Consider the following 13,848-nt stretch of genomic DNA (forward strand, 5'->3'; position numbering starts at 1 on the left):
CAAATAGCTAGCCTCACTGTACCATTGTGAATGTGCCCAGGTCTGAACCCACACTTTAGATTGTAGTGCTGCTGCCAGGCCACACTGGGTGCAAAGAGAGGTGCCCCTCTCATGCAGAATTGGGTGCATTGTCAAGCTCTGAGCTTGCTTTCATAGGGCTCAGCCATTGCGTCTCTACCTTGCCTGTTGGTGCAGACTGAAGGCCAGGCAGCTTGGCATGTTTGCCTGTAATGAACAGATAAAAGCGACACTGGTCAGTCAGAAGACCGGTCTCCATCTACAGTCAGCAAAGGAGGCGAAGTGTCATGAGTGAGTGAACAGGAAGCAGAGGGCAAGAAGGGTTAGTGGTTTGGAGGAAGAGAATGGGGGTGAGACCCATTGAGCAAAGATGCTGATGCAGTAGTGAGCAGGAGTGGGAGGTGGGTTCCAGTTTTCCTAATATTTAATTGGAGCAACTTTCTGCTTGTCAAGTACTGGATGTTGGATAAGCCAGTTGATAATTTAGCATCAGGTGGAAGAGCTGAGGGGTATGGTCATGCAGAGGACAGAAGGTCATTTAATCTAGCTGCGGCACTGCTGCATGTTTCTCTGGACTGTGGACCCTGCACTGACACAGTGGCTACTTCAGACCGGGCTGTGTTTGGGAATACTATCTAGCTCAGTGTTTGTCTTGGGATCCCAGCACTATAAGCATCCCTCCACTGCCCAGTTCAAGAGCGGTACCCTGTAGGCATGGCACATGCTTAATGAGGAGAGTCGCTTAACCCTCCATGATACTCCCCAAAACTGATACAACCAAACTTTGGGCAGATTCAGTTCAGAGTTAACATTTTGAGTCTTCTCCAGTTCAAACAATATTACCTTCAATCCAGAAAACCAACGTCATTGTAATCTCAGTCATCGAGTTTCAATGTATGCACTGACACTTATGTGCACATTCACACAACAACCCCCTGATTCCAGACAGTGTCTGTACCTTCAACACAGTCACTATACCACCCCCCTCCAAAACCTCTTCCCTGTTATTGATGGGAATCCCAGTCTCTTGGCTCCAGTTGTCTCTATCCAATCAAAGGAATCACTTAAAATGGCTGCTCTTTCTGACCCCACATTATTACCACTATTGATCGATCCTTGAGTCTTTCTCAATTCTCACCTTCACAATGTCCCTTAGCAGTATCATTCTAAAGTACTTTATTCAATTCTACATGGATGTTGCTGACACCCAGATCTACTTCATACGGCAGGTCTCTCAATCTGATGTTAAATTATCAACTGGCTTATCCAATATCCAGTATTTGATGAGCAGAAAGTTTCTCCAATTAAATGTTAGAAAAACTGAAGCACTGTTTCTGGTCAACTCTTTAAAGTCTGTTCCCTGGCTATCGATTTGGTGAACTAATATTCAATATGATCTTGAAATGATCTTCTTATCTCCTCTTCATGCCATGAGGAAGACCATCTATTTCTACATCTCATTATTTTGCTTTAACCCCTCCCTCAGATTGTCTACTGCTGAAACCCTCACCCTTGTCTTTATTCCCTCCAGGCTCAACTATTTCAACACATTCCTGGTCATCACCCACGTTCCACTCTTCATGCACTTGAGTGCTTCACAAACTCTGCTAACTCACAGCAAATTCTGCCTTATTTCCCCTGTCCTCATTGACCTACCTTGGCCCCCATTGAAGGAACTTCTTGACTATAAAATTCTCAACTTACAGTATTTCAAAACCCTTCTCAAAGCCTCTAAGCTCCCTCTCAATCCTCTAACATAGCTGTACTCTTCTAACATTGATTTTTTTTTGCATTCCAGCTTTAATTGCTCCACCAATGGTGGCCATGCATTCAATTGCCTTAGCCCCAAGATTTGGAATTCCCTCCCTACATCTTTCGGCATTTCTACCTTGCTTTGTTTCTTTAAGACACATACTTCTTTCAAAAAAAACTTTGGCTTGTTAACCTAGTATCAACTGGGTGGCTCAGAGTCATACTTAGTTTTAAAATTCTCCTGAGTTTATTATGTTAAAGGTCCGAGGAAATTTGTTGCTGCTCATGACTCCAATACTGCAGCTGAGCTGGGGGGCGGGGGGGCTCACAATTTGTTGACTATGTCTTAGGCCATAAGACATAGGGGCAGAAATTAGGCCTCTCAGCCCATCAAGTCTGCTCTGCTATTCAATCATGGCTGATAAGTTTCTCAATCCAATTCTCCCATGATCCCATTGACAATCAAGAACCTATCTATCTCAGTCTTAAATATACTCAATGATCTGAAGCTTTTAGGGGTGACACAGTGGCTAGCACTGCTGCCTCACAGCACCAGGGACCTGGGTTCAAGTCGCACCTCAGGTGACTCTCTGTGTGGAGTTTACACAGTCTCCTTGTGCATGTGTGGGTTTCCTCAGGGTGCTCTGGTTTCCTCCCCCAGTCCAAAGATGTGCAGGTTAGGTGAATTGGCCGTGCTAAACTGCCCATAGTGTTAGGTGAGTTAGTCAGGGGTAATTATAGGGTAGAGGAATGGGTTTGGGTGGGTTACTCTTCGGAGGGTCGGTGTGGACTTGTTGGGCCAAAGGGCCTGTTTCCATGCTGTAGGGAATTTAATCTAATCTTTTAAAATTGAAAATCAGCATCAGCAGTTAGTGCATATTGTAAAGGACAAGATGTGGCTATGGATATGGTCAAGTTAACAGACAGGGCCTCAAAGGCATATTGAAAATTGGCACCACCCCCCCCCTTAAGATGGAATTTTCCAAGTCATTTCCTGTGTAGCTTGAGATCCACAAAACTACCGTAACAGCAGTAACTTCCTTTCCAAATTTCTTGTACCGAAAGGAAGAGGTAGGTGGGGGTGTCATTGAGGATAAGGGTGAGTGCTACCAAGCAGTCTGAAAAATCACAGTCAGTTTCTGACAACAGCACCCCCCACATTGATTATCTACTTTCTCTTTTGGATGGAAAGCCCTTGAATAGTCAGTCAGCCCTCCCAGGAAATGACCAGAGGGTAAGATGATAACTTAGGAAGGCAAATGCAAAGATAGCATTATTTTGAGGGGACTTGAATGTAAAAGCAAGGATGTACTTCTGAGGCTCTACAAGGCTCTGGTCAGATCACATTTGGAGTATTGTGCACAGTTTTGGGCCCCATATCTCAGGAAGGATGTTTTGCCTCAGGAGCGGGTTCAGAAGAGGTTCACAGAATGGTACCAGGAATGTAAAGCTTAATATATGAGGGACATTTGCAGACTCTGGGATTATACTCAATGGAGATTAGAAGGATGAGGCGGGGGATCTAATTGAAAGTTGTAGAATACTAAATGGTGTGGACAGTGTGGATGTTGGGGAAGATGTTCCCATTGGAATGAGAGACTAAGACCAGTGGGCATAGCCTTAGAGTAAAGGGAAGACCTTTGAGAACGGAGATAAGGAGAAACTTCTTCAGCCAGAGAGTGATGAATCTATAGAATTAATTGCCACAGAAGGCTGTGGAGGTCAGGTCATTAAGAATATTTAAGACTGAGATAGATAGGTTCTTGATTGTCAATGGGATCATGGGAGAATGGGATTAAGAAACTTATCAGCCATGATTGAATAGCACAGCAGACTCGATGGGCTGAAAGGCCTAATTTCTGCCCCTATGTCTTATGGTCTAAGATAGTGCTGGCACAACAGCATGCCAACTTGTGACATGAACATTCACTCTTACCCACCTGTGGTTCACAGCCAGGTGGGCTGAAAGTCTTGCAACACTCCCCTGCCTGTCTCTCAATTTGGACATGCCAATTAATAATGTCTCCTCTTGGTCTGGCCTGCTCCCTGTGGATTGTAGTACCCTACATTGATCCTCTCAATAAGAGGTCTATTAAAATCCCAAACTGGCTACTAAGCTGCTTGTTCCCCACATCATTGCAGTCATGATTTGGAGAAGCCGGTGTTGGACTGGGGTGTACAAAGTTAAAAATCACACAACACCAGGTTATAGTCCAACAGGTTTAATTGGAAGCACACTAGCTTTCGGAGCGACGCTCCTTACCACCTGATGGAGCGTCGCTCCAAAAGCTAGTGTGCTTCCAATTAAACCTGTTGGACTATAACCTGGTGTTGTGGGATTTTTTAACTTTGAACATCATTGCAAGTTACCATAACAAAGGAAACGCAAAAATCTGGAAAGAAAATTTATCAGTGCTGCTCCACGTACGATTTTATTAAAGAATGTAATCGTTACAGGTTAACTATTGACCAAGGATAGAATTAATTTTGTCATGTTCATTGTCACTTTGGATGGTTCAGAAAATGTTTCACATTGAAACTTTGGTGAGAAGACCATTCCAATCAGTCACTTTATTATTGAGTGTTTAGGTAGCTCCAATACTGTTGTATCAGAGAACCTTTACTGCCTTGTTCTGTTTGAACAGTTTTGTCACTGAGACTCACATGAGGAGTAGGCTCCCTTTGAAAGACGACAGCAGACAATGTTGGTGGTGCCAAAGGCTGCTGTGCCTCACTTGGAACAGTAGGGGCCACCACAGTCTGCACAGTCACCTCTACAAAGGCTGAAGACAAACCTTTCAGAGGAATGTGGACAGGTCTCCACGTTCGTGGCTTGTAAATAAATGTGCACAAACCCCTCTCAGTGGTGTTTACTGCATTCTCTCACACAAATGATGATTGATATGTCACGTTTCATGGTCTCCAAAATCCAAATAAAAGATCTTTTTTCTAACCTGCAACTCAAGCCATATTAAGGAGTGTAAGTACATGTCAAACTGCCTACTTTTAACTCAATTTTGCTTTCATTGGTGGCAGATGTGTTCTGTTTGGGAAGCAGGTAACAGCATTCTATTGGCATTTTGGATTTCTGCTCAATACAGATCTCAGTCTCTTCTGGTTCAGTGAAGATTCTGCTGTTTGTTGGTCTGCTCACCTACAATTTCACCTACTTTTCTCTTTTGAATTGCAAAATCATACCCCAAATTAAGAGCGGCTTGAAATTTTTGTCTACCTATTATGTTGAGGTTGTAAAGGATGTTAGTGAGGCCTCTTCTGGAGTACTCTGTCCAGTTCTGGTCGCCCTGCTACAGGAAGGATATTATTAAACTGGAGGAGGTTCAGAAGAGATTTACCAGGATGTTGCTGGGAACGGAGAGTTTGAGTTAGAGGGTTAAGCTGGATAGGCTGGGATTTTTTTTTCGCTGGAGAGGTGACCTTATACAGAGGAACCTCGATTACCAACATTCGATTATCTGAATTTCGGATTATCCGAACAAGATCGCAAGCTCTCGATCCTTGGCTAACTATATTATCCCGTGTTTGATTATCTGGCAATCGAATAACCGAATGAAATACTCCCCGCTCGTGTCCTTTGGGTAATTAAGGTTCCTCTGCAGAGAGTTATAAAATATTGGGGGGTATAAATAATGTGAAGGGCAGGTGCCTTTTCCCCAGGATGGTGGAGACTAGGGGGCATATTTTTAAGGTGAGAGGAGAGAGATTTAGAAAAAACATGAGGAGCAATTCTTTACAAGAACTTTCTGAGGTGGGTGCAGACATAGTTACAACATTTAATAGACATTTGAATAAGGACAAGAATAGGAAATGTTTGGAGGGATATGGGCCAAGAGCAGGCAGGTGGGACGAGTTTAGTTTGGGATTACAGTCGACACGGACTGGTTGGACCGAGGGGTCTGTTTCCATGACTCTGTAACTCTCTACCTCAGTATGACCCTTACTCCAAATCCATTCACTTATTCAGTTGTAGGGTGTGAGTCTAATTTACAAGGCTGGTATTTATTGCCTATGCCAAATTGTCCTTCAGCCAGTAATGGTGTGCCAGTTTCATCATGCAATTGATTTATTCTTAACTGTCCTGAGCTAGCCACGTTGTTGTCGATCTGGAGCCACATACAAGGCCAGCCCAGACAGGAAAGGCAGATTTCCTTCTGCAAGGGATATTACTGAAAGAAATGGGGTTTTTTTCTTTAATAAGGATCTCGTCATTTCAAGGTCACCGTTATGGATACTCACTTTTTAATTCCAGGTTTTCTCCTTAAAAAATGAACTGGGACTTGTCAGCAGTCATAGTGGGATTTGAGATCATACTTCTGAGATCATCACTCAAAGGCAGTGCATTCCTCATCCAGTAATGTAAGCACGATGCTGCTAAGGGGCACACACACCTGTTGCTATCAGTTACAGTCATAGAGCATCATAGAGATGTACAGCACAGAAACAGACCCTTTGGTCCAACTTGTCCATGCTGACCAGATATCCTAACCTAATCTGGTCCCATTTGCCAGCACCCAGCCCATATCCCTCTGAACCCTTCCCATTCATTAACCCATCCAGATCCCTTTTAAATGCTATAATTGTACCAGCCTCCACCAGTTCATTTGGCAGCTCAGTCCATGTACACACCATCTTCTGTGTGATAAAGTTGTCCCTTTTTGTCCCTTTTAAATCTTTCCCCTCTCACCTTATAGCTATGCTTTCTAGGGCTCCCTTACCCTGGGAAAAAGACCTTGTCTATTTATCCTATCCATGACTGTCATGATTTTATGGACCTCTATAAAGTCACCCCTCAGCCTCCTATACTCCAGGGAAAACAGCTCCATCCGACTCAGCCTCTCCCTATAGCTCAAAACCTCCTATCCTGGCAACATCCTTGTAAATCTTTTCTGAACTCTTTCAAGTTTCACAACCTCCTTCCTATAAGAGGGAGACCAGAATTGCACACAATACTTCAAAAGTGTCCCAACCAAAGTGCTATACAGCTGCAACATGATCTCCCAACTCCTATACTCAATGCTCTGTCCAATTAAGGAAAGCATACCAAATGTCTTCTTCACTATCCTATCTTCTGCACATCCTTAAATATTTCTGTCCAATTTAACAGCCTCGTATTCCTACCTCTTTTCTTTCACCGCTCCCACATAGCAGCTTGCACACTCCTGTACTGGAAGACTTATCCTTAACTTCTCTCTCTTCTTGCGGGACAAGGTAAGCACATAGCCCCCAACAGAGGCAGGGCACAGAAGAGGCATCACTAGTTTCAGAAGAGAGCCGCGGAAAGAGTGAACACTTTGCCAGTTACAGCTTCGAGGCTGCACCCCTGAATTGTCACCCTGGAGTCTGCGTGAGGCACAGGGTGCTGTAACCTCTTGTAACCTCTAACCTTGAACATGTTTATGACAGATTGAGGTGAAGCTAAATATCACACAACACCAGGTTATAGTCCAACAAGTTTATTTGGAAGCACTTGCTTTTGGAGCGCCGCTCCTTCATCAGGTGGTCGTGAAGGAGCAGAGCTCCGAAAGCTAGTGCTTCCAAATAAACCTGTTGGACTGTAATCTGGTGTTATGTGATTTTTAACTTTGTACACACCAGTCCAAGACCAGCTCCTCCACATCAAGATTGAGGTAAGGCAGAGAAAGAAAAATTGTTCCCATTAACTAATGCAAAACTGTTCTCTTTCATTAATACAGCGCTGTACCCACAATGTCAATACCATTACAAATGCATAATATTTGTTAATTATTGTCCAACCTGTTTCTTTGCTTAATGATGGCAATTTTAGATGATGTGTTGGAGCAGGGAAGGAAGAGCAGCTGGGCGGTAACATTCCGTATTGACAGAACTACTCAGTACAAATGTAGCCACAGGAAGGACTTCCATGTTAACTGGGCTAGTGTCACTGAAGAATTCTCACTGCTGTATCCAGTGAATACTCTTACCCAAGGTAAGAAATTAGGACTCTTGTGATGCAGTGGCAGTATCCCTCGCTCTAAACCAGGAGGTTAAATTCAGGTCCCACCTGCTGCAGAGATGCGTAATGTCCCTGCTGAACAAATTGATTAGAAAATATCTACAATCACACTGGAGGAGGACGATAATTACTCTGTGCAATGAGAATTACTTAGTCTTTGTAGTTTTGTTCCACCTTTCTGCCAACATGGGGGAGTTATACGAAGGGCGTACAGTATGTTGCCCTAAGCACGTTGACAAGACGTAAGACAATAAGACACAGAAGCAGAGATTAGGCCATTCGGCCCATCGAGTCTGCTCCACCAATTGATCATGGCTGACAGGTTTTTCAACTCCATTTTCCCGCTTTCTCCCCATAACCTTTGAACCCCTTGGCAATCATGAACGTATTTATCTCTGTTTTAAATATACTCAATGATCTGGCCTCCACAGATTCACTACATTCTGAGAGGAGAAATTTCTCCTCAGCTACTATCGTAGGGTGTGATCCTTTATTCTAGGTTTATGCTGTCTGGTCTTAGATCCTCCCAAAAAGGGCAAATAGCACTCCACACTTACCCTGTCAAGTCTCTTAGGAATCTTGGGTGTTTCTATAAGGTCACCTCTTATTCATCTTCAATCCAATAAACACAGGCCCAACCCACTTAATCCCTCCTCATACGACAATCCCTCCACATCCAGTATCAGCCTAGTGACCCTTTTCTGGACTGCCTCCAATACCTATATATATATTCCTTAGATAAGGGGTCAAAACTAGTCAAAGTATTCTAGCTGTGGTCTAACTAGCATTTAGTATTGCTTTAGCAAAGCCTCTATCACCCCCACCCTGACTCCAAATGCTCTTATACCCCACTCTGTTTGAAATTGAGGCCAACATCACTTGCTTTCCCTGTTCCTTGCTGAATTTGGATTTGAGCTTTTTGAATTTCACACATGAGGATTCCCAAATCCCTCTGTTCCATAGCTTTGTGCAGTCTTTCTCCATTTAAAAAACGTTCAGCTCATCCATTCTTCCTGCCAAAGTGTGTAACCTTACATTTTGCCACTTTATATTCCATTTGCACACTCACTTAACCTGACTATATTCTTCTGCAGACTCTTTGTGTAACCCTCACCACTTGTATTTCCACCTATTGTTGCATTCTGTAGTATGTTCACTTTCCTCATCCAAGTCACTTTTAACTTTCTTGAACAGGTGGAGGGAGAGGGTGAGGGAGAGGGAGAGGTGGTGATAGGTAGACAATGGTGGATTATAGATTTCAGAATGCTTCACTCACCTGAATGAATATTGGAGTCTCGAAATGCATAAACACTCATCCTGCTGCCTCAGAAATCTAAAGCAAAAGCAGAAATTGCTGGATAAACTCAGCAGTGCTCTGAGGACGGAAAACAGAGTTAACATTTTGAGTCCAGTGACCCTTCTTCTGCAACCTATGTCCTTTGTCGTTGTGAATAAGACGGAAATCTGTTTCATTGAAAGAGAAAGTAGATTTCCTCTCATGATTTCAGTGCATCCCCATACACTTTACACCCAATACTTCTGAACTGTAGACATTGCCGTAATGTTGGAAACAGAGCAGCTAATTTTCAAGCAAAGTGAACTCCCAGAAAATGCAATATGATACTGATCAGGTCATCTGTTTTCATTCTATGATGATACTATGGCTTTAAGAGGCGTATTTTGACCTGAGGTTTTTTTTTGAAGAGAGCTTTGAAGACCAAGACGATGAGCTGTCTATTGAAAGCCCATAATGTAAACAGCTTGTGATGCTTTGGATTTTTTAAAAAGTAGGAACAATAGAAGTAGCCTGAATGGGTGGGCTCCCAATTAACCAAGATTTTGATTTTTTTCGTAGCAGCTGCTGGGGGCTTGAAGATGTGGAAATCTTAATACCTCTCACGGTTACAACTAAAAGCTAGGATTCACTTCCTGCTGCTGGAATTGCATATGAAACAACCTAATTTTCTGAATTTGACTTTGTCAATTTTTTGCGTGTTTATGGGATGTTACTATATTGGAACAACTGCTGTTTGGTAGTTAAATAATCTATGCTTCTGTTAAGTTTTCCGATAGAGTTACGTTCTTTTGTTGTATTTTAACTATAGTGGATGAATAAAGCGTGTTTTGCCTCAATGTCAAGTAGTTTGACCAATCGAATTGCATCCGGAATGCAACACCTTTCACTTAGCCTTAAAATAAGTAAAATTTAAGGTCTAGTTTATCTTCTGAATATATCTTGAAGGGGTTTGTTCTGGTACATAACAATTCACAAAGTTGATTGAATGATCCAATTTGGCCAGGGATACCTGGGGAAAAAACAATCCCTGCTGCTATCTTTACTTTCCCCTTTTCTTCAACCTTTGAGTTCACTGGGGGTCTCATCTGAAAACTGAGCATCTCTGACAGTGTGGCCACTCCCTCACTGGCAGCTGTAACACCATTTTGTTCCCCAACAGCTCAGTGTTTTGCTCAGTCATTCTGGGATGAACCATCTTTGCTGGTGTATTTTCAGTGCAGTGCCTCGTTTGGCCACATGATGGCTCTGTCTAATTATGTTGAGGTAATGGTCACAGGCTGGATCTAAACGGAGCATTGCTATTGGATTGAGGATATGATAATTTTCCTATTCTCTCCCTCCTTGCCCTTGTGGTTCAGGTACTAGTGACTGGAATACACCTAATGCAATCTGGGTGATCTACATCCCCGTGTCCACCCTACTTACACGATCCAGATGTTCCCACATGGCTCCAGGAATACTCCTCCATTGCAAGGAGTCACACCTGGAAGTGATGCACTGACCGAGACCGAGACTGGGCCAAGCTTCATTCAGTCACCTTTCTCACAGAAGCGGCATGGTGGTACAGTGGTTAGCACTGCTGCCTTACAGCGCCAGAGACCCAGGTTCAATTCCTGCCTCAGGTGACTCTCTGTGTGGAGTTTGCATTCTCCATGGGTTTCCTCCCACAATCCAAAAATGTGCAGGTTAGGTGAATTGGCCATGCTAAATTGCCCGAAGTGTTAGGTCGGTGGGTTGCGGGTCGGTGTGGACTTGTTGGGTCAAAGGGCCTGTTTCCACACTGTAAGTAATCTAATCTAAAAGTTGGCAGATAGTATGACCTTTTGGTCGCTCCTGTCCTCTATCATGGAGATCTTGGACAACAACATGTAGGAGAGGTTGGACCAGCCATTATCCCTCTTTGAGCTGACTAAGGCCCTTGAGTCCTTCGAGATGTGTCAAACTCCCAGAATTAATAGACAAAGTCTTTTCCCTGGAGCGGGGGAGTCCAGAACTAGACAGCATAGGTTTAGGGTGAGAGGGGAAAGATATAAAAGAGACATAAGGGACAACTTTTTCACGCAGAGGGTGGTACGTGTATGGAATGAGCTGCCAGAGGAAGTGGTGGAGGCTGATACAGTTGCAACATTTAAAAGTCATCTGGATGGGTATATGAATAGGAAGGGTTTGGAGAATATGGGCCAGGTGCTGGCAGACGGAACTAGGTTGGGTTGCGATATCTGTTCAGCATGGACAACTTGGACTGAAGGGGCTGTTTTTGTGCTGTACATCTCTATGACTCTATGACTCTAAGTGATGGCTTACTGGCCAAGCTATATTCATCTCAGTGAGACTTGATTGACCAGAACCTGCTGACGGTGTATGACAGTGTGCTTCTGTCAGGTCGCATGTGGGTGATTGTCCCTATGGAGTTTGCACATTCTCCCCGTTTCAGCGTGGATTTCCTCCAGGTGCTCTGGTTTCCTCCCACAGTCCAAAGACATGCAGGTTAGGGTGGATTGGCCGTGCTAAATTGCCCATAGTGTCAGAGATGTGTAGGCTAGGTGGGTTAGTCACGGTGAATGTGGGGTTATGAGAATGGGGTGGGAGTCTGAGTCTGGGTGGGATGCTCCTGAAGGGTCAGTGGGGACTTGATGGGCCAAATGGTCTCTATCCACACTGTAGGGATTCTATGACCACTAATTGCCATTGTTTCAGCTGCCTCAGCAATAGGTTCTTGAATCCCTTCCTTAAGTCACTCCAACGTGCTTCTTTCTCTTTGGCTAAACTTTAGGATATCTGGACATAATTACTCCTTATGTAGTCTGAAGTCATATTTTTATCACATTGAAGGTGCTATGCAAATATAAATTGTTCTGTATTCCTAATTTTTCCAACAGAGGGTGTGTGTGAGGTTTAATTTTAATGAATGAACCCCATTGATAGATTAACTTTTATTAAATCTGCAATTAATTTGCTCAATTAGGTTAATTCTTCATTTTGTAGAATTTGCATAAACATGCAAGGAAACTGTTGTTTTCCACCGGTGAATTCCCGAGGCTGATATTTTGGAATCTGAGTGATAGGAACACTCGGGTAGTAATTGGGGATCCAACACTGAGACTGCATTTCTTCATTGGTATGATTTGCCTTGTTCATAGTGAACTTTGATTGAGCGAGGGCCACCATTGCTGCAGATGACATTGCCATCCCAATGATTGCATGTCGCATATTGCAATGTGGGAGAATACAAGAACCATTCTTTTGATATTCGTGAATATGTGCTGCTTTCCCTTTTTTTGGTGTTATTCTTGGTTGTTTCTTCTGTTCCCCTCCTTGTATTTTTGTAACTTTACCACTCTCTCTGTCTTTAGAATAGAATCCCTACAGTGTGGAAACAGGCCCCTTGGCCCAACAAATCCATATTGACCCTCTGAAGGGTATTTGGGTGGGATACCCAAATTACTCTCCATTTATCCATGACTAATGCACCTAATCTACACATCCCAAAACACCATAGGCAATTTAGCATGGCCAATTCACCTAACCTGCACATCCTTGTGTTTGTGAAGGAAACCCACGCAAGCACAGAGAGAATGTGCAAACTCCACACAGACAGTCGCCCGAGGCTGGAATCGAACCTAGATCCCTGGAGCTGTGAGGCAGCAGCGCTAACCACTGAGCCACCATGTTTATTTTTCTGTAGTCCTACTCCTTGCTGGGGAGGTGGTGGCTATTGTGTTATCATCTTTGAAGTGATGTCCTTTTAAGAGCTCAATATACAAATGAGCCAAGTGCCCACATATTGTCAAATAAACTACAGGCCTCAGGCCCTCTGCAGTGTAGTACTCAAGGCACAGGCTGTATCTGCAGATAGCTCTATGTTTATTTCATGGTAAGTAACCCCACCGGAGATCTTTGGAAACCATACACTTCATTTGCATCATATTAAGATGACACACAAGTATCATTTCAATAGAATAGTGCTATTATCATTGGACCAGTAATTTAAATAATCAGGCTGATATTCAGGGGATGTTGCATCAAATCCTGTCACAGCAACTGTTAGAATTTAAAATTCAAGAACTAAATCTTGAATTAAAGTGTGCTGACCGTCAGTGATTGTTGCGAAAATGCATCTGGATGACTGAAGTACATTAGGGAAGGGAATCTTCCATCCATACTGTGGTCTATGTGTGACTCCAAACCCATAGCAATGAGGTTAACTCTTTACTGCCCTCAACAAAGACTTAGCAAGTCAAGATGGAAGCAGAAAAAACAGTGTCTCTGTTCTTCTTCAGCGCTGTGCTGTATACCCACTTTGTTGATCCATTCTGGGATTATGGGTACATTTGTAACTATTGAAGTGAACTATACCAATCAACAACATTGAAATGTTATTTGAAATGAGATAAGACATTTGATATTTAACACACAGACTCCATTCAAGTCAGGAAGGGGAGGGATGCTATCACCTATCTTTCGTTGCAACGGCTTTGTCATGATGGCCGAATTTGAAAGGGTTTTCAAGAGGAATAATATTCAGCCAAGGACTGGTGTCATACCAGTGTGATGGACAAATGAAGGGGATAAATACAGAATACTGTGGAACTCAGCATCAAGCCTACAGGTCAAATAATCACGTTATGAATTCCTCTACACTAAGATTCCAAATTGGATATTAAGTACTAACAGACATAATCTGGAATAGGGGACAGCAGCAGACAAATTTCTTCAACCATTTTATAATGGTAGCCTATGTGTGTTATATCTCAGAGCCATGCAGAGGTGATACTTGTTTCTAAGTCTG

Source organism: Chiloscyllium plagiosum, unplaced genomic scaffold (assembly GCF_037043375.1).
Source record: "Chiloscyllium plagiosum isolate Xiang-an unplaced genomic scaffold, Cpla_swu_hap1 HiC_scaffold_10, whole genome shotgun sequence".
Lineage (NCBI taxonomy): Eukaryota > Metazoa > Chordata > Chondrichthyes > Orectolobiformes > Hemiscylliidae > Chiloscyllium > Chiloscyllium plagiosum.